The following is a 22,700-nucleotide window of genomic DNA, read 5'->3' on the forward strand; positions in this document are numbered from 1 at the left end:
CAATCCTGATATTCTATGATTAGGAAAAACTTCCTGTCAGAGTGGTTAAGCACTGGAATAAATTGCTTAGGGAGGTTGTGGAATCTCCATCACTGGGGATTTTTAAGAACCAGTTGGGCAAACACTTGTCAGGGATGGTCTAGATAATACTTAGTCCTGCCTTGAGTGCAGGGGACTGGACTAGCTGACCTCTCAATGTCCCTTCCAGTTCTATGATTCTATGAGGCTGTGAAGGCTTATCTTGGCTGCTCCTGTTCTCTGTCTCAGAGGTGGGGAGGCCCTGATATGCTATTTTACACTTTACTGTATGTGGCACTCACTGCTTTGAGGAAGAAGCCTGAAAGTCTGGGGATTTCTGTAGTCTTCCTATCTGAGCTTCTCCTGGCTTCTACTGTTGTTTTCAATGTGGAAAGGAAACTGGAGTCTACTGGGCCTGGTGTCACAGGTGTGTTCCTCTGGGTACACAGTAAGAGGGATGAGCTGTACCTGATGCTGGATGCTTTGGGGAAGGGGCCCTTAGCATCTAGGATTTCCATAGTTCACCACCTCTGAACTCTTTCTGGTTGTTTTCCATGTGAGGAAGAGATGGGGAGGTCTGTTGGTCTAGTGGGAAGCGTGTTATGTTTATTGTTGGATTTTATTAATATGTATTGTGTAAGAAGCATTATGATGTATGTATGATATTGTTTCTTGCTACTGTTTTGCATAAAAATATAATAAACTAAAAACACTTACAATATAGGCACTCAGTGTATTTATATATACTTTTATATATACAGTAACTCTCGTTTAACAGTGTAATTATGTTCCTGAAAAATGCAACGACGATTGTGAAGCTTGGTTGAGGTGGTGAAGTCAGAGGGTGGGATATTTCCCAGGGAATGTCTTACTGCTAAACGATGAACTAACAATCGGCTGAGCTCTCAAGGGTTAACCCACTGTTGTTAATGTAGCCTCACAATCTACAAAGCAGCACGAATGGAGGAAGGAGAGACAGCATGAAAGAGAGAGACACACCCTGTGTGTGTGTGTGTGTGTGTGAGAGAGAGAGATGCACATTGCCCCTTTAAGTAAGCTGACCCTACTCTGAGTACAATGCCTTTAAGTAGATCAGCAAGTTGAGACAGGTTTCAGAAGGGAAGCCTGTTAGTCTGTATCAGCCACAAGTACTATTCCTTGTTTTTTCAAGTTGAGTAAGCAGCTGCTGCTGGCATGCTCCCTCCGTCCTGAGCCCTGTTGTGTCGTTCCCCCCTCGCCCCCGCTCTATGGAGATGGGGTAAGTGGGGTACAGGGGGAGGGGGGCTCCCTGACATTAGCCCTCTCTTCCCCTGCCCTCTGCACAGCAAGCAGGAGGCTCCGGGAAGCATCTCCAAGGCAGAGGGCAGGAGCAACACATGGCAGTGTGGGGAGAGACAGCTGAACTGCCAGCAATAGCTTGCTGGGTGGCTTCTGCACAGGGAACTTAGGGGAACGGAGATGGGGGGCTGCCGGTCCACCCTGGTTCCAAGCTCCCACCAGCTAGCTCCAACGGGCTGCTCTTTCTGCAAGCAGTGGACAAAGCAGGCGGCTGCCAAATAACGTTAGAAAGGAGCATTACGCAGCTTTAAATGAGCATGTTCTCTAATTGATCAGCAACGTAACAACAAAACAACATTCACCGGGGCGACTTTAAGGGAGGAGTTACTGTACTTTCTTTCCTACAACGTATCAAAGATTCTACAGTGAGAGGCAAAACAGCAAAATTTGACAGAGTTGGGTACAGAGAAAGGGAAATATGAAACTGAAAGTAATTTTTTTAATGGAAATGTAAACAGGTTAAAGATGGAGGTAAGTATTTCTACAGAGTGGTTACTGTATTTCTTTGTAGTGAGAAGCATCTTGAAGGGAATGGGAAAGATGAATAGAAATTTGTCCATTTTCACTACCGTAAATGAAGTTTTAAGGTGAGCTTTAGAAAGGATTTCAGTCACTCAGAGGATTTTGAAGTTACTGCATATGATGTCACACAAAGTGAGAATGACCTCTAACTTTGAAGAATTGAAGATAACTTTGAAGGTATACAAAAGAAGAAGCCAACTCCACAGACAGCCAAATAAGTGGAAGGATTATTTTTGAGAGAGAGGATTTTATTGTTTTTTGTAGTATTTTTCTAGTTCCTGTAAGTGTTATAGGATTAAAGATTTGGGATGCTGCTTTGGCAGTTTTCCTACAAAACAATCCCCACCCCACTGCCCTTCCAGCCCTCACTCATTTTCCATCAGCAATGAGCACCAACGCTATTTGTACTGTTTAGGGGAAGCCCACACTGCATTCAGGTGCAGTATCTGCCTTTCCTTCCCTGTCCGTGTACAGGAAGGCTGAGCTCTCAGCTTCAAAAAATCACCTCATGGAGGTTGCCATGGGCCCACAATTGGATCCTGGCTGGGGAACCCCCTGTCCTCGTCCATTGGCCTGAACAATCTAGGAATGTTCCCCATACCGTGGTGCCTCCATCTGGCTCCATTGGTACCAGTGCTATGTATCCCGTGCCAGTGCCTGGCCATGAGCCACGGAAGCATGCACATAAGTATGGCAGTAAGCCTTCCTCTAAATCCCAGAAAGATGCTGCACCATCCATGAGTTCCGGTCACGGAGGAGCGATGCATTCCAAGACTCACAAGACAAAAGGCCACACTGCTTGCTGGATCCACAGGTCCCAGTTCCGGAACTGCATACCCCTTCTGCTCTAGCTCCTCCAGCGTCTCATGACTCGTCTGTCTTAAGACAGATCCCTGCACCAGTCCTGGTTCTGTCCATTGACTCCAGGGAGGCTCGGAAGTGCTCTCGGACCTCATGAACTGTTCGCCCTGGAAAGAGTGAGGTCTCCGCGTGTTCCGGTGCACTCACCTGCTTGGAGGGGCCTATCTACCACCTGCTGGCTGTATTCCTTTTAACAATCCCATTCCAACAGTTCCATTGGCAATGCTGTTTGTGGAGGACTCTGATTCCTCTGAGTCTGAGGATTCAGATAGTTGACATGGTCCACTGTTTCCGTTCCAGAGACATGACTACCACAGGGTTCCAGCAGCACTTGGCAGTTCCCTCCTTTACTGCAGTGAAGGAGCGACTGGTATCCAGCTCTTTGGGCACTGACACAATAGCAGCAGGATCAACCAAGTTGGCCATATTACAGCTCATGGCTTCAATATTCACCTTCAGAACTGTCTCATTCAGCACTGGAGGGCTTCCCTGTTTCTCCACTCCACCCTTCGTCAAGTAGACACTTGAAACTGGGGTTAGACAATGCACTGATCAGTCCGGTTCCAACGGTTCTGGAGAGATTCCCTTCGTTGTCCCTAGACGTGGCTGTGTCATCAACATCTCCTCCCCACCAGACGACTATCATCTGTTTCAAGAACTACTACACAGGATAGCCAATGCTCTTGAGATCCCACTAGAAGAAGTGCAGGACAGTCGGCACCAGTTACTAGACATTCTGCACACATTGGTACCAGCAAAGGTGGCCTTACCGATCAATGATGCTATTCTTCAACCAGCAACACACTGTGTGGCCTACCCCGGCCACCTGTACCTCCACGACAAAGGGGGCTGAGAAAAGGTACTATGTCTCCCTGAAAGGATCCAAGGTTTTATTTTCACACCTCTGCCTAACTCCCTGGTGATCCAGGCTGTGTTGGAGAAGACCAAGTAGTAACACCCACGTTCCACCTGACAGACAGGGAGGGCAAGAGACTGGATTTTATGGGTCGAAAGGATTTCGGTTCTGGATCTCTAACAGCTTGGCACTGATGGCCAAGTATGATTTTGTGAACTGTGGACAAATGGCAGAGTTTGCAGATAAATTGCCTCAGCTAGATCGTTCCCAATTCCAAGCAATTTTACAGAAAGGCAAGTTGAGAAGATCCATTTGTCAGGCTGCAGTTGATTCAGCGGACACGTCCTCACGACATCTGGAATGGTCATGAGGAGAGAATCCTGGTTGCATTCCTTAGGTTTCCCTGGAGAGACAGAATCAATTGAAGATCTTCCCTTTGATGAATCACACCTCTTCAACCAGAAGACAGATGATTCCGTATACTCACTGAAAGACTCTAGAGCCACTTTGCGATCCTTGGGTATTGTTACACTAGTGCCAAAGTGAAAATTTTATTGCCTGACACCTATACAGTGCAACAGACCTCCACACTTCTACCACCAGTGAGCCTACAAGCCTCCTCAGAAATGTCCTAAGGACTACTGAGCCTGTCCACCTGTTCTGGCAGTGCAGACCTCTGCACAACACACTTAGTCGTCGAGAAAACAGTATTTCTGAGTGCAACTAAAGAGCCATCAACCACTCCATGCACCAGTGCTCCTACTAACCACCTCTTTTGGGGGTCTCTCAAACTCTTTCTGCCAGCATGGGGAGCAATAACAACAGACAAGTGGGTCTTGGACATTGTTCAACATGACTATACCATTGAGTTTATGATGATGCTTCTTCCCCATCCCGATCTCTTCTCAAGGATTGCTCTCATAACAATATTTTGACCCTAGAGGTGGATTCCCTGCTGCAGAGAGGAACAGTGGAGCCAGTCTCTGCAGCCTTTCAGGGCACAGGGTTTTATTCCAATTGCTTCCTAGTACCCAAGAATAAGAGGGGGGTGGATGGAGACCAATCTTGGATCTCCAACACCTCAACCATTAGATTTGCAAGCAAAATTTCTACATGGTCTTGCTTGCAGCTATCATTCTCTCACTAGAAAAAGGCATGTGATTTACGGTTCTCTGTATTCAGGATGCCTGACAATTCCCGACGTGCAAGGTGGGTCCTTGACACTTTCAATACAGGATTCTCCTATTTGGACTTACCACTGCCCCAGGAATCTTCACAAAGGTTTTCTCTGTGATAGTGACTCACTTCTGAGGTCAAGGAGTCCTTGTCTTCCCCTGCCTGGATGATTAGCTGCTAGCAGTGCCATCCAAAGAGGATGCTTAAGAATTGACATCCCAGCTTCTTCTCCTCTCATCCGTAGGGGTGAGTATCACCATCGAAAAATTGACTTTGCACCCTACACAGTCCCTGGAATTCATAGGAGCATGCATTGAGGTGTCCTCCACATGAGCTTATCTACCAAGGGAAAGGTTCTAGAGCCTACTGGACCAGATGGTCCTAGTGACCACCAACCCTTTGGTGTCAGCCAGGACCTCCCTTTCCCTCCTAGGGCACATGGCAGCATGCACACACATCATGCCCTTTGCTCACCTACGCTGCCTACAACTATGGCTGCAAAAAGTCTACTTCCCTTGCACCAACCCATGGACACCAGAGGTCGTCACTTCACTTCGGTGGCAAACAGCTAGCTGGGAGTGGCTGCTCTGTTCTAGCACCACAGCACCCTCTGGTGGGCAAAAGGCAGAACTGCAGCAACTTTCCAGCAGAAGCGATTTACTGCAGAAAAAATTAAAAATATGCACGGAACATGAATTATGCACATGTGCAGTAGCACAAAATTCCCCCAGCAGTATTTGTGACAGACCACAAATGGGAGTTACACAACACTGTCGTCGTGGATCTCTTTGGTCACTGAGGGACTCTGATCAGGGACCTCTTTGCATCCCATACCAACACCAAGTGCACTCAATATTGCTCCAGAGTGGGACTCTGTGCCTGCTTGCATGATGATGCTCTGGTCGTCAATTGGTCAGAGCAGCTGAATTATGCCTTCCTCTCACAGACACACTTCTACTGCGTGCCCTCCACAGACTCTGGCGGGGGAGAGTGACAGTCATTCAGCTTGCTCCATTCTGGTTTACCCTTCTTCTCTGCATGTCAAAACATCCTCCACTCCCGTTCCAGATGTTTCTGGAACTGTTAACACAACAACATCAGACTCAGGCCCCTGACTGCTTGGTTTGGGGACGGACATCTTTGTTAGTATGAGAATGCTTATTGCTAGTACAAGATGCCCTTTTCAGTAGCTGGAAGGACTCTAAGAGATGCTCCTATTAGGTTAATTGGGCATGTTTCACTTCCAGGGCACAACAACAAGGCCTTGTCCCCAAAGCTGTGAGCATCCCAATCCTCTTAAACTATTTCCTCTATCTGAAGACTCAATTCCATCAGGGTGCATGCAGTGGCCATTAGCACTTTCCACCCTACAGTGGAGGGGCATTTGATTTTTACCCATCCCTTGACTGATTCTGGGAAGACCTTATACGTAGATATCCACCCATTCGGCCTATTGCCTCTCAGTGGGACCTCAGCCTAGGTCTTATCTCATTGACAAACTCTCCTTTTGAACCTTTGGCTTCCTACCCCCTTTCTCTTCTCTCCATGAAGGTTGCTTTCCTAGTTGCCATTACCTCAGCGAGAAGGGTTGGTGAACTTCTGGGGGCCATGGTGGCAAACCCCCATTTCACCACATTCCATAAAAACAAGGTTTCACTGTGACTACATCCCATATTTCTGCCAAAAGTGGTTTCCCAATTCTACCTCAACCAACCCAGACATTTACCTACCTTCTTTCTCAAATCACATGCTTCTAATGATAGTTTAAGGCCAGGAGGAACCACCAGATCATTTAGAATTTCACCAATTTTGTTCAGTAAATGAGATAATCTGGAGAGCTCCTTCTCTCTGTCTGCTCCCTATTCTTTATTATTGCAGATCTGGGCACAGAGCAAGGTCTAGAGGTGCTCTACCTGTGCAGGAACCCTCCTAGAAACCATAAATATGGATCTTTCACTTAATGCCTCCTAGCTGGTGGACCTTTGCTCTGGACAACTCATTGGGGTCTCTGCATTCACCATGCTAACTGAGACACCCTCCAGAGATGCTTCTGGAAGGCTGGGTCATTAATCTTCAGCTTTTGGGACTCAGCAATTAGACTGTCCAAAGACTCTCCTGGGGATAAGTCCATAATTCCCCTGATGGTCTATCCCAGGACCCATTCCTGCGTCATGGTCCAAAATATCTGAGCCTGACAGTTTGGTTATTGAATTGCAAGTTCCAAATAAGATAGGCTTTTTTTCTAAAATAATAGAGACTCCTCCTACCCCTCATGCAGGCCATCCACTCTCTGTGCATTTGCCAGAGTTTGAATAAAATCCTCCAAGTAGAAATATCAACCATAGCAAACCAAGCAGCCTGACTTTTCTGAATTTCTTACCAGATGGCCTAGACTTGAGCTTAAGACCATCTACCATTGCATCCTATGCCTCAGTGTTAATGTCATAAATGCATGTTTATCTAAATCCACATACATTAATGATGCTCCTGTATCAAGGTTCTGTAGGGCATCACGTGTCCAAAACAGTTAGAACTATTTTTCCCACATGGGATCTGCCCATGCTGCTAAAAGCTGCCATGATCAATCCATTCAAATCAGTAGTATCTCACTGTACTATATTTCCGTAAATATGTGCTTTCTGGTCACAATAATGGGACCAAGAACTCTCTGAAATCTTTGGCACTTAAGACACTTGTACTGAAAAATAGTAGTTTTGTCCCCAAAGTCATAAAGTAACCAGCATTCCATTCCTCATAGGAATTGTTCTTCCCTTATTTTGCCTGAATGCAAAACTGAAACAAAAAGCAGATTATCTTTTGAATGTCAGAAGAACAATTAAAATATACCAAAGCAGAACAGATCAGTTCAGAAAAATAGCAGTTATTTGTTTCATTCCATTCTGGTTCCCTTCTGTGTGCAGATCCTAAGGTCACAATTTGGCCTTAAACTATTAACTACTTCTTGTAGTGCTATTTTTTTACTGCTATTTGAGTAAGTCATTTTGAGGAGTAATTTGTGGGTAAGTCCTGTTGTGTGTCAGCTCTGACATACCTCCAACCTTGCAAGGAAGAGGACCCACCCATATTTACAGAATAGTAGACATACTGTATTGCTTCAGAGTAAAGAAATGTGAGTATATATAAGGAACATATTTTTCTTTGTCGGGTCAGTTGCCATGATTCATCCTCATGAAAGCGCTGATATATTTCTTGATTTAAATTTAATATGTTACCTTTCCAGCTCTTTGAGTTAGCATATTGCTTTCTGATTGCTTTAAGGCTATACATATATTTTGGTATTATTTTTCATTTTCTTTTTTAGAATTGAAATCTTTTCTCTGTTACCAAATACCGTTAATCTGATCCTGCTGCCAGTGCGCCCTATATGCTGCCTTTCTTATCTCTTTTTCTTTTTGGTTAAATTATTTAAAACTAATTTGCTTATAAATGCAATGGCAGAGGCTATAGGTTTGGGGCGGGACCTAGATTTGTGTTATAAAGTTGAGCAGCTTCATTGGTGCTATAGTCTGTTTGTGTCATGTAGATGAAAGCCTGGCACATAGTGGACTAACCTAAATCAAGACAGGGAAATACCATACGCATAGTGTGTGTTTAAAAAAACAAACAAACAAGACCAAACCCACAAATGAACCCTCCAAGGTGAATACTTCTATCTCCTTGTTTCCCATTTAAATATGAAAATGTTGTATTTAAAGCATATTAATAGTATCAGGATATAAAAGGTATGTGTTGTTTTATTAAGGAAATCTGATTTCTTGAAACAATCAGAAAATAGTATTCTTTAGCACCAGTAGTAAAATTTATTTTTTCCATAAAAAGCCTCATTTATTTTTATAGCAATTTGATGACACATCTGCTTGCTTTATTCAGCTGAAAAAGAAAATGTTGGTTCTTGGTGTTTTGTAGAATTGCTTTGTTAAATTATTTTCTAAATTGTTCAACTTTTAACAAATGACATTTGATACTAACATTGGAAAGCAATTTCACCTAATTAAGTAGATCCTTCTATAAACCATTGGAACATTAAGATGACAAACTGTTCATTCAGGATTATTTTAATTGGTACAATTATTGTAATTTTGTTGCAATTATGTGTTGAGCTAAAAGCTTTTGTCTAAATCATTTGAGAGGTTTTTGTTAACATACATAAGTAAGAAGAAAGGGAGTAAAATAAAAACTGAAGATAAGCATTATCTGTTTCCTTTTCGTTACAACATTTTAGACAAGTATCTATTAAATTATTCCTTCTAAAAACTGTATTTCACATTTTCAGCAAACCTTTTAACAACGATAAAAATTAAACAAGATCATTTTAAAATCTTACTTTTCTGTAAGATTATTATGTTCCTAATTCCTGTTTTGACACTGTTTAAACAATCCTTAATAAAACAAAAGTTAAACACATTTTTGAGAGATTTGTGGGCAACATTGACTCTATTCTGATGTATTGATTTAAGAAGTGTAGTATTTTTAAAATGCATTTGTTGTTAGTGATTACAGAAATTAAAGAAAAAGACCTATAAGGTCATCTCATTCATCACTCTGTTTATAGTGTTTCCTACAGTAATCATTTGTCTAGTCCAGTTTAAAATGGGTTACTTCTTTTGGAAGATTATTCAACAGCCCAATGGATCTCACAGATGGGCTATTATTCCTTAATATTTAGCCTAATTTTTCTGTGTTCAATTTCATTCTATTACCTCAAGTCATATTGTTGGACAATCCTAAACAATATTATTAATCATGTTTACCATGTTAGTGCATAAGGACTAACCAAGAATACTATACACATTATTTATATTCTAATTGATTTTATAATATAAAAAATGAGAACATAAGCAATTTTTCAGTAATAGTATGCTGTGACATTTTTGTCTGATTTCGTAAGCAAGTAGTTTTTGAATGAGGTGAAACTGGGGGGTATGCAAGACAGATCAGACTCCTGAAAGGGGTACAGTAGTCTGGAAAGGTTGAGAATCACTGTTCTACATAATCTGTGTGCTCTAGTTTCCTTATATATTAGGAGATAATATTGCAGAGAAGCATTGCGAGGATTAATTATTAATGTTTGTAAAGTGCTTTGAAAGTGGTGGATAGAAGCTACAGTATACAATAAGTAAAAAAATACTAATATTTGATCATGAAGATTTTACATTTATATAGCAGACCTCATTCAAATGGACCCCAAAAGATCTTTGTAAATATTGTACAAACTATAGATAAAATAGGAATTCCATTGCTCCCTGTTTGTAGAGATGCCACTTCTGTGGTTACATATGGGTACTGTTCACACAGTAACACAGCAACCCTACATAATTTTAGGACCACAAATTGTATGAATGTATGAGTATATGTGCATGTTTCACTGTTGCTCTTTTCCTTATCTTTTTGTATGGCAATTTTCTTCTTAGATTGTAAATTCCTTGAGGCCAAGACTGGCTCTTACTGTGTTTTTGTACAGTACCAATATAGTAAGGCCTTGATCCTGACTGGGACCTCTGCACTGCTGCAATATAAAAGTTAAATGATAACTCTAAGTAATTATAGATAACAATAAGATTGGAATATATTAAATCAAATGGAATCAAAAAGCCTTTTATAAAGTACTTTTGACTCTAATATTGTATACCTCACATTCTTTCCTGTAGTGCATTTTCATTTTTTTAATGATTGTACAAAATTGCTTTGACTACCATTAGAATGGGGTACGTATTTATCCAGTGGACATTAGAAACCACTTCAGTGAACATTAACTTTCAGTGGGATAAATTACTCTCTTTCCAAAACAAGCAAAACAATATGCAGTACCGAAAATAGGCATCTTATTTACTGCTATTTGGATCTGATAGCTGTAGCAGGTTTTGCATAGAAAGCTTTCCAGAATACGTAGTGTAATAGGAGTATTTAAACAGCTGGTGCATCTGTTCAGTGAAATCTTTGTACCACTTAATGCGCATCAAGTGGCTATAATTTTTGTCTATATAGCATTATCAAAATATAGCTTCTTTTTTTGTCTTTATTAAAATAAAACATTGATTCCTTATCTTTTTTAATATGGAGTGTATAATGGCATCTTATTTTCCTGTTTTCATGCAAATTTTTTGTGAACAAATAGTGCTCTGAAGCTGTTTGTTGCAAACATGTTTGAAAAACTCAGTTATATATTTGCAGAAGAATATTTGAAATAGTGGTAGTATTGTAATTTCTCTGCATTATACAGGAGTTTTTAATCAGGATAAAATAGAACCTTTATGTATTAAAACAGACTATTTGTACTTATTCTGCTCAGAATGCAGAGGAAAATTTACTTGTGTTTATAGACCAATTCAAAATGGAATGTTTTTAATATCAGGTTATTAGTATTGTCTTACACTCTATTTGGTAGAACTTGGATTTGGAATTTAAGCCAAAGGCAGACCAAACGATAGGCCAGATTCTTCTACGAGTGCAGGTCCCTCTGGGTATTCATTTTGGGTTCACATGTGCTTCAAGTGCCTGAGACCAGAAGATTCTTCAATAGCAGTGTCCATTGGTTCATACCTGCATCCTACATCTCCTTGTGTTCTGAATCAAGGGTATGAGGTGCAGCACAGACTGCTGCTTTTCCAGTTTCTTTCTACTGCTTGTGGTCTGGAACTGAACACTTCTGCGTCTATAGCCTTTTCAGTACTCCCGCTCAAACTCTGTCTTTGTAAATCATTCATCTTAGATAGTTCTGATTAGTCTTAGTTAGATAGTTTGGGGTTGAGAGGGTTCCCCCACTCTTTGGGGCACCTAGTATGCCCAAGATTCCAGACTTCAAGCCCTGCCTGTCCCTCCCCTGCAACAGCCAGATTTCACGGCTGTTGATCAGATCAGATTTCATGGTCCATGACATGTTTTTCACGGCTGTGAATTTGGAAGGCCTCTACTTATGATCCCACATACTTGCCGTACTAGGACTCCTGGTATCTGTACTTTTGGGCCCTGGATTATGAAGACTGTGGGAATCACTTTCAACAAAGACCAGCTCCCACAGAGGAACCTCCGTCCTTGCTGGAGCACTTCATCAAACTGAAACAACCCAAATACTCAGTACCACTGAATTGGCTGCCAGTGCCATGTTTTTCCTTTTCTGAATGAGGCGGTAGCACCAGCCTCTCCCTGGCCACTGGACAATTCTAGGCAGTATCAGGACCTCTTGAGAAAGATCACAGAAATTCTGGAGGTCCCACTAGAAGTGGTTGAAGATCCTACTCATAATCTTCTGGATACTCTCCAGACCTAGTCTCCTTCCAGGAGCTCTCTGTAAACGAGGCTACGTTGGAGCCTGGGAAGACAATTTGGCATGCACCAGCTACCTAACCCCAAAGAGCACTAAGAAAAATTCTTTGTTCCCTTCAAGGAGGTGGCATATTTGTTTCCCCACTTTATCTAGTAGTCTAAGCAGTCACAGAGCAAAACAGGATGCACCAACCTATATTGCCCTTTTGGATAAAGATTCCAAGACACTAGATCACTTTGTCAGAGAGAACTTTTCATCAGCCAGCCTACTGTTCCGCAGTGAATGGCCTTATTCATGACAATAAACTGTCAAAATTCACTAATAAGCCACCACTGGAATGTAGGCCCTAATTCCAGGCAATCCTGAACAAAAGGAAACTGGTTTCCAGATCATCCGTCCAGGAGTCACACAAACTTACTCCAGGAGGAATTCTGTGCCACTGCACATGTGCAGAATTAGTGTCCCCTGCAGATTTCTTTGCTTCCCCACAGAAAAATGACTTTCACAGAAGCAAAGGGAAGCGACAAGAGTGATCATGCGACCTTCACCAGCAGTATGTTTTGGGTGCCAGGCAGCCATCAGAGAGGTTAATCACTGTGGGGCAAAGGGCAGGACTGGGGAAGATCTGGCTGGTGGCTCCTACCCTGCGCCTGGCTCAGCTGCTAGTCCTGGCTGGGCTGGGGAGGACGGGACTTCCTCTTTCTCTCCCCCTCACCCCGTACTTCCTGCACCCATCGCTCCTCAGCTGCAGGGGGAGGGATCACTGTACAGGGAGCTGTTTCCCCCATCTGCCCAACTCCTGTGCATCCAGACCCCCTCATACCCAGACCCTCCCGCTGAGCCTCACCCCCCAACCCCCAGAACCCCCCTGCCGAGCCCCATTTCCCTGCACCTGGACCACCCTGAAGAACCACCTGCACCTGGATCCCCACCCCACTGAGCCCCAGCTAGCTGCACCTGGATCCCCATCCCACTGAGCCCCAGTCTCTCAGCATCTGGACCCACTCACTAACCCTTCCACACCCAGACCTCTCTACCAAGCTCTAGCCCCACCACATACAGACCCCTCCCCACCGCTGAGCCCCAACTACCTTCACCTGGACCCCTCTGCAGGGTCCCATTACTGCTGCACCCATAGCCCCCCCCCCCCCCCCCGCAACAAACCCCTGTGCATCCAGATCCCCTCCTGCACCCATATTCCCCACTGAGCCTCCTGCATTCAGATTGCACCACACAGAACTCTCTCAACTCACACCTGTATCCCCCACACTAAGCCCCTCCACACTTGGATTTTGCCGGGCTGAACCTGCCTTGCCCGCACCTGGGGTGTTTCTGGGGCAGGCCCTGTCCTTGCGCTGCGTCAGGATTAGGTGCAGCCTCACCACTGAGTCCATGTCCCAGGAGGGAATTGCAGAGTGATCTTCAACTTCTGTGGAGCCAGTGGCCTGTGCTCCCCAATGCCATGCTGGAGACTCCACATTTGACAAAATTTGCAGTATTTTTTAAAATATTGTGCTCAGAATTTTTATTTTTGGGGGGCATAATTTTTAATTTTGGCGCAGAATGCCTCAGGAATTCACAGTGCAGTGGACAAAACTTCCTGCTGCATGGTGACCTTGGTGGTTATGAGGCAGGCTTCTCAACTTCTCAACTCAACAGTCCTCAATGTTCTTTAAGGCAGGCCACACAACAGTAGAAGTTCTCCACAAAAAAGTTAATCTATTTAGCAAGAAAACAGATGAGTCACGTCACTCCCTCAAAGACTCTCATGCCACCCTCTGCTCCTTGGGGATATACACCTTGGCACCCCACAGGAAATACTATAGGCCACATGCTCTTAGGTACCACTTGCCTTTTTATCAGTGGAAGACCAATGTGGCCCCATAGGAAGTGTCAGAGAGTACAGTGTAGCAAGCACTCTGCATCCCCTCTTCAGTCCCAGCCACCTAACATGAAGTCACTTTGACTGGACATTCAAGAACTGTCAGATGGTCCTCACAAAGCCAGTTACCACTACCTCCTTTGGTGGCCACTTGGCTTGTTTCCTTCCAATGTGATTTGCTGCTATAGGTAAGTCTTAGACATCATCTCAACAGGCTAAATGATACAGTTCCTCTCTGCCCCTTCTCCAACCCCTCCCCCCTCAGTCCTTGTTCCAAAAAAACATCTCTCAGGAGAGGGTTATCAGACAGGAGATGGACTCCCTAATCCAGGTCAGGGCTGTACAGCCTGTAAACTCTCTCCACAGGATGAAGGGCTTTTACTCCAAATAATTCCTCGTCCCCCAAATGAAAGGGGAGCTTGAGCCCCATCCAGAACCTCAGACAGCGAAAAGTATTCATTCACAATTCAAGATTCAGAAAGACTACCATGGCCTCAATAATCTCTGAACAAAGGTGACTGGTTTGTGGCTCTTAATTTGAAGGATGCCTATTTTCATATAGACATTCATCCTGCACTTTACGATGCTCCTAGAGCATTTCAATACAGAGCCTTCCTTTCAGCCTCCGCAGGGTTTTTACTGAGGTACGGTCCACAGTAGCCATGTACCTGTGCTGACAAGGCAGCCCAACATTTCCCTACCTAGACAACTGGCTGCTCACCAGATGGCCATATCAGGAAGTGCAGGCAGGAGTTTACCTTCTTACTCAAACTTTTTAACTCCTTAGGTAAACCCAGAAAAAGTCCACTTTGTATGAGAATTAAATTTTTGAATTTATGGGGGAAAATCTGAACTTGATTGCAACCATGGCTTGCTTACCTCAGGACTGATTCCCTGTGATGACAGACCTCATCACCCAGCTTTTACTCAGCCCTCAGATGACAGTTAAGTCCTACTTTGTCCTGCTAGCCCATATAGCCTTATGCACTTATCTGTGACTCCCTTTGCCAAGGCTTCACCTGTGGTGCCTTCAGGCATGGTTGTGGATGGTCTGCACTCTGAGCTGGGACTCCCTGGACAGACGAGTCTTGCTTCATCAGAGCATCCTGATGTCAGTCATCTGGTGGGAAACCAAGGGCAATGTCTGCATGGGGGTTCTCTTCGTTCCTGTACTTCCCATAAAGACACTCATTACAGATGCCTCCCTGTTGGGAGTGGGAGTGCACCTGCATGACCAGTGCAGCTCAGGACTATGCAAGAATCCAGACTACATATCAATCTTCTCAAGCTGTGGGCATGCAAGCATGAAGCATGCAAGATGTTCCTACCCTTCATCCTGTCCACATATGTCCAGATCAGGCTAGACAATGTGACTACAGTTTATTAGATAAACAAATAAGAGGGACCAAGGTCCACCCCGCTCTGCCAGTAAGCCAGCAAGCTCTGGAACTGGTGTATCCAACTTCAGATTACCCTCTTAGCAGTGCATCTTCTGAGGTAAATTAGCTGTCTGCCAAACAGTCTCAAAAAGCATTTTCACAAGAATCATGAGTGGGAGCTCCTTTCTTTGGTGGTGCTGTATATTTTCCAGCATTGGGGATTCCCGTTCTAGGACCGTGTTGCAACCCAAGGAAGGAGGACGTTCCTAACCCTATTGTTCTCAAGCTGTCCTGGGGTACAATTCCAGAGGGGCTGGTATAGTGATTGGACACGTTGGTGAATATCATTCCTCTATTACTTCACATCCTTAGAATGATCAGGGAGGACAAGGTAACAGTAATCCTGATAGCATTCTGGTGGTCAAGACAGTTCTGATTCACTGCTGTCCTACAGATGACATCTCGCCCAGACATATGCTTACAAATCTTTCCAGACCTACAGTCTCACAGTGAAGGCAGGGCCAACCATCCCAACCCAGCATCTATCCATCTTGTGGCCTGGGTTTTGGATGGACAATGAATGTCGAGAGATCATGTTCCGAAGAGGTCCAATCCAGCCTTAATAATAGCAGGAAACTATGCCGCCAAGTGCAAACAATTCTGTTTTTGCTGTCAGGAGTGTCACTTACCTCCTGAGGAGTCTGGGATCCCTCTTACCCTAAAGAACTTTTTCTCCTTGAAAACAGTGAACTTATCCATCAGTTCACTGTGTGTACATTTAGCAGCTATTAATGCCTTTGATAATTCATTTTTCATCCATCTCACAACCTTGACATTTCTAAAAGGCTTTATCAGGATATTCCTTCCTGTATTAAAACCTGTTGGCACTTATGAACCTGCCATTCAAGCTGTTGGCCTTTTGCTCCCTCCTATGCCCATCTGTAAAAGTTGCCTTCCTACCAGCTGTCACTGCTTTTAGGAGAGTGGGTGAGCTCAGGGCCTTTAAGGTGGCCCTCCCTACATGGTGTTTCATAGGGATAAAATATGCTTCAGATTGCATCCCAAGTTCATCACACAAGCACCTTCTGAATTTCACCTGAACCAAACTGTTCCCTTGTCCCATCTTTTATTCAAAGCCTCATGATAACAGGGAGGACAGGAAGCTGTACACCTGAGATGTACACAGGGTTCTCGCCTTCTCTTTGCACAGGACAAAGCCCTTTTGAAAGTTGCAGATTTATTTATCTCCATCGCCAAGATGATGAAAGGGGAAACAGTCTCTCTTCCCAAAGGCTCTCTAAATGGATTTCCAGCTGCATCCTCCTTTGTTATGAACTTAGGACATCCCCTCCTCCTCAGACTGTCAGAGCTCATTCAGCCAGAGTGCAAGCTGCCTTAGTGACTGCTCTATCAGGAATTTGCCTCTCAGAGATCCATAGGGCAGGAGCTTGGGGTTCCAGTCACACTTTTACTAAGCATATGCCCTGGTTCAAGCTTCTGTCAAGAATGCTTCCTTTGGTTCAGCGATCCTGTGATATGTGGTGCAGAAGGCTTCCTTGTACCCTCCGCCTCAATGAGCACTGCTTGGGAGTCACCCAAAGGGAAAACCCCTAGAGACCAGCACTCAAAGAAAAAAGGAAGGTTACTTATCTTACTCTAACCGGAGTTCTTTGAGAAGCATGGTTTCTGTAGGTATTCATGACCTACCCTCTTTCTCCTCTGTTCAGCTCCTCGCTTGATTCACAGTACAGTAGGAACTGGAGAAGTGGTTGGTCTGTGCCACCCCTTATACACTTGGTTCAGAGCACAAGGAGTGTAGGGCACAGGTGTGGACCAATAGACACTGCTGTCTCAGGAATATGGAGCATGTGCACACCCACAGTGAATACCCTTAGGGACCACACTTCTCAAAGAACTTCAGTTACTATAAAGTAACCTTCCTTTTTTTGACTGTCCATTTCTAAACACTAGATGCTTTTAAAAATGGTTTATTTATAGTAGCCACCAAAAAAAAAATACATTAAGAAAAAGCTAATAAAATCAAGACACCACAGTTAAGGCTGACATCCTGTTGGCTTACTGTGTCATCTCGTTACTTCTACTCCTTCTAATAGAGCCCTTAAAGAAAATAACTGCAGCCCAAATAGTAACTTTCTGCTGTGAAACATGTGGGAAGGTGAAACAAGATTCAGAAATGCCAAGATTCACATCCTGGCATTTCCGATGCATGCTGCCTTTTGGAAATGGGCAGGGAATATGGCGTGCAGACATAGAGAAGGCAAGCTTTCAACCTGCTGATATTAAACTCTCGTTTTCTTGCCTCTCTGCTGGGGAGCAAAGAGCAATGTAGACCCCTAAAAAATTGCCGTGTTGTGTTTAGATTTTGCAAGCCCAGCTTTTTATGGAAATGCAGATTTTTTTTAAAAATCCACTATTGGAACTCTGATATTGTTTAAATGTACATTTTGTTAGTAAATCCTTTTGCTCTCATCAAATCATTAAAAAAAATCTAATTAGCTAATTCAGCTGACTGCTTAGTTTACTGCTAGTATTAATAAGCATACATTATACTATTTTTCTCTCATTTTTTATTGTTTTTCAGATATGTAATTGTTAATAGGATTGCGCACACCCTCATCTCATGTTCCGTGTTACTGATTTCCATTTTTAGCTAGAGAAGTCAAGTGAAATTGACTTTTGTGGCTAGCTATTTTTCCTTTATTTGCACAGTCTATTGTGCTGTTTTGATCTGTTGTGCTTTGATTCCATTTTAGGTACCTCATGTAGCGTTATAAACCCTAAGCAACCAAAGCATCACCGAAAACTTATAATCATTTTTTTCTGATATAGACAAAATAACGCCGCGTCAAACTTGCCCAACCTTACCACATCTGTTAAACATATTGCTGTATTTAAAAGGTCACTCCTGTAAATCCTGTCCCTTTCGCAAATTATCTTCTGAAACAGCTCACTTATACTCAGAACTCTGTTATCTTAGATGTTCTTGAGATCATGTGTTTTTCTGGTCCCAAATATAGTGTGTGTAAATACATGGGGTTTTTTTTTTTTTTGCTCATATACCAGGATTCTTTTGATTGACTTCCCAAGTTGTGCACTAGTTGCACTGTAGCTTACTGTCAAACGTTAGGTTTTTGGACTCTGTAGAATTTACAGCAAGCACTATTAAGGTCAGAGGGAGAAATCCTACCACAATTAAAGTCAGTGGAAATTTTGCCATTGACTTTAATAGAACCAGGATTTCACCCTGAGTTTTGCTACTAAGTAGTGATTATGGACTGTGATATTTCCTATTCTATGTATAGAACAATACTGCAGTTACTGCAGATATTCTGAGCCGAAAATGCTGGGGTTTAATAGCGCTCACTGTAACTGAATTTTCCCAAAACAGTTTTAAACGTAGTAGGATCATCCTGTATCATGCCCCACAATCCGTTGGGAATTGGCTTGTGCTGTTCAGCTCTGCTCTCTTGTATTGCAATTTGGTAGAAAATCCCTGAACAGACATTGCTTCATTTTGATCATAAAGTGCTTCCTGGCTTTTCTTCTAGAACTACTTGCTAGGTCCCCATAATTGTGAAAACAAACAACTGTAGGTCAGGGATGCTCCCTCACTTGAGGCATTGGAGTGAATGTTCTATGTATTGTATTGACCATCACATGTTTTTTCTTTCTTTTGAAGAAAGCTACTGGAAGTCCTAGGAACTCCAGTTGTTCCTACATGTTTTTTTGAGAGGAAGGGGAAGTGTTAAGGGGCTGTATTTTCTACAGCATCCACTTGCTTCTCTAAATAGTGTTCATCTTGGCCTCATCATGCACTATGTGTTTTTGCATTTTTGCTTGGCCTCCCTCTATTACTGTGATTACCCCATTCAGTATCCTTTATTCTGAAAAGCATCATGTACACCTGTGGCACTGTAGTAATAATTACTACTACCAGATTAAGTTGTTTTTTTTTTTTAAATGATCAGCATATTTAATATTCACCTGTCATGTAATTCAGATCACTATCTCCTGAGCCATTCAGAACCATTTAGTCAATGTGTTTAGAACCCATAATCAAAATAAATGTTTGTAGGATTCTTGTGAGACTTCCTTTTAGCTGTCATAAATTTTAGGCCCTTTTTTTTTTTTTTTTTAAGGCCAGCCACTAAAGGGTAAGATGATCACAAACTAAAAAAACACTGGAGCAAATCTAACAGAGTCTCCTGATAGAGGACAGGGAGACATTCACACCAGTAATTACTGTATATCACATGTTTATAATAGATATAGGGAACATACGATATAATTTCTAAATATGAAAAACAGCTACTTTGTACTTTCAGCAACTGTTTAAGATAACATTTGAAAAATATTAAATTGCCCAGCTGACTGTCAATTTAAGGCAGAAGTGCGAAAACTTTTCCTGTTGCGCCCCCCCAGCTCCCTTACCAGGAATGGAATCTGTACTCGCCCTCCATCCATTACTGCACAGTTGGCTCAGCAGAGGAGCTTGGGCTGAAGGAACGCTGGAGGCTGAACTGGGGATGGGGGAGGAGCCTGGGCTAGAGGCGGAGCTGGCCTGGGGGAGGAGATGGAATGAGAGCAGAGCTGGGGTGGAGTGGGGCTGGAGCTGGGATGGTGGCAGAGCAGGGCTAGGTGTCACTCCCTCCCTCCCTGCCCCCCATGGGAGTTGGCTTGGGCCTGGACACAAGCCCTCTGGAACATTTCTACGTGCCCTTCCCTCGCTCCCTCCCCCCCACCCCCAGTTTGGGTGCCACTGATTTAAGGGCTGGAACTGTTGGGTTTTAGCTATAGATCACTTTTAAATGAGGAAAGAGCCAAAAATAATCTAATACTCCTGAAATATTTCTTCAGATAGCTTTAAAATCAGTAATTTGTTAATTTTAGAAAAAACAACATTTAACCTCATAAAAAATGGCATATGAGAAAAACCAAATAAATCCTTACATTTCTATTATTATATTATACTGGCACTACAGAGTGCTTGCTATATTAGGGTCTGTTCCTCAGAGGACCTCAGTATCCACAATTCCCACTGATTTCAGTGAGAGTATCAGGGTGATCAGCATCTCTTAGTAAGAAGTTGTAAGCCATTGAAACAGTTAATATTTTGCAATGTTGAAAGTTTTCATTAACTCTTTGATGCCTTTGATTGTAAAAAAATTATTTGCTTTCTGAGAAAATCCAACTGCTAAACAAGAATAATGTAGGCTTGGTCATAATGTGTGGATTTTGAATCTATTCACTTATATTTTAAGTATAAGTCACTTTTAAAGTGCTTTGTATGCTAACCTTTTTAATTTTTTATCTGAGAAATACAGGCACATATGATTTTTGTGGCCCTTTGCCAAAAGATTCTCATTTACATAAATATCCCTTTCAACAGAATAGTTTAATGTATTGAGTTCAGAAGGTTAGAAGAGAGACTTCAATCTTAGCCCAGCAGTGGGCTATTGGCTTCTGAACAGTAGCATTGTTCATCATATTCAGAACACTGTTCTCATTCAGGCTTAAGCAGAGCTGGTATTAAAATTCATCTAATTTATTTCATGTGACTCGTCAGCTGTGTTTTTTATTTAAATCTCTATCGCCTTTTCTTTGGGCATTTTTGTTTTGTAATTTTAAAAAGTATTGAAATGGATAGGCCACTTTTTAACTATTTAATCTGACCATTTTATGGTTTGTCAGTTGTCACAATATGTTAAAATGTCCGATCAGTTTATTATGATTTTTGTGCTTCTTTAAGAGGCCACTTCTGTTCTATGTTTCTGAATATATTTGATTACCTGCATCTAACCAGTCTTTTAAATTCAGTTTTAGTGGAATTTGCATGTAAGATTCAATAGAAGCTTGGTGCATTGAGGAACTTAAATAATTTTTATTTTATTTGAGAGTTTATACTTTATATTCGTTGTCAGATGCCTCTGCAGAGATTAAAGCATGAGCGTAAACCCTAGCTTTATTTTGATACTGCCTCCGACCTTCTAATTTTTTCCTCCTTTTCTAGCACACAGTCTCTGTAGCTAACAGTCACCTCAACCATGATTTTTTTTTTTTCTTGAACCTGATTGAGAAGTGAGTGGTTGTACCTGGCTTGTCCAGTGAAATTTCCAATCTCCAATATTGTAGCTCAGTTCATTGATTCTACATCACTCCTAAAAATTTAACACTGATTTATCTACTGAGGTCATGATCTTGCAGTGATGTACATACATGCTGAACTTTTTACTTATTTATTCAGGAAGTTTTAACAAGTTAACAAATCCCTACCATTGTTACAAGAGTTAACTTTTATATAGAGACATTATACAGGAATACGGTCATCAGATCTTTCTGTTTAACAGGATTTTACCATATTACATAATGAGCATTATTACCACAGTTATAATATGTCTAAGGGGACTCGGCCCTCTGCGGGGTGGTGGAGCACCTCGCTACACCCTCTCTGCTGGGTTGAGGAATACTCAGTCTATGGCCCAGACCTTCAGGAAGGGACTGAGCAAATAGTTCAATATAAGCCCGGGCCCTGGGTCAGGGCAGGGCCAGCAAACAAGCAGAAGCTCAGGCCCTCTGGCAAGGCCTGAGCAAATAGTTTAACAGCAAACCCCAGGTTCCTGGCTTTGAGCGACCAGGGATGGGGGAAGACTGCCACCCGCGAGGTGGGTGGTAGGGGGGATGCAGGCCCACCCGCTCCACTGCATCCCAGCCTGGGGCTTGGCTGCAGCAGAATACCCGTTGCTGTGTCAGTGGGGATCCTGGCCGCAACACACTGACGTTGGCAGTGCTGCAGCCAGACTAGGGTCAGCTGCCCCTGGGCTACTTCCGGACTCCCCCTCATAGGGTACCTGGGTCAGGGTGGTGTCCTCAGAGGGTTCCAGCACCATGGCTTCCTCCAGGTAGCTGGCGAGGGGTAGGCTTGGCAGCTCCTCTGGGTAGGTGGCGACAGGTAAGCTTGGTGGCTCCTCCGTGCACTGGTTGGCATTAGGCATTGGCTGGTCCAGCCAGTCCTCAGGTTGGCCGCGGATTGCCGGGGTCTCCCAAGCTGGAGCCAGGCCACAGGCATCTGGCCTCTCCAGCAGCTGCAGCCCAAGCGAGCTCTGGGGTTGGGCTTTTATACTTCCTGTCCTGTGCCTTGACCTCTGGGGGGGCAGGTGCAGGATCCCCTGGCTCCACCCACTTTGTTGTCCAGGGAGGTTCTTCCCTCTGTGGGCTGGTGGGGCACCACACTGCCTCACTACAATGTCATTTCTAGAAATGTTATTAAATTGAGTGAAATACATGCTGAATTTTATGCACAGTGAGTGGTTCTGCTGAAGTCAATAGAATTCTCACAGTTAAGCAGCAAAACTAAAGTGCTTC

The 22,700-nt window shown here is 43.2% G+C and overlaps 1 protein-coding gene across 4 annotated transcripts in view; it reads left to right on the forward strand.

The window, feature by feature from the left end:
• The window catches only part of KIDINS220 (kinase D interacting substrate 220), a 162,111-nt gene that overhangs the window by 102,747 nt on the left and 36,664 nt on the right, over positions 1-22,700 (forward strand). The window lies entirely within an intron of this gene.

The sequence above is a fragment of the Eretmochelys imbricata genome, chromosome 3 (assembly GCF_965152235.1).
Source record: "Eretmochelys imbricata isolate rEreImb1 chromosome 3, rEreImb1.hap1, whole genome shotgun sequence".
NCBI lineage: Eukaryota > Metazoa > Chordata > Testudines > Cheloniidae > Eretmochelys > Eretmochelys imbricata.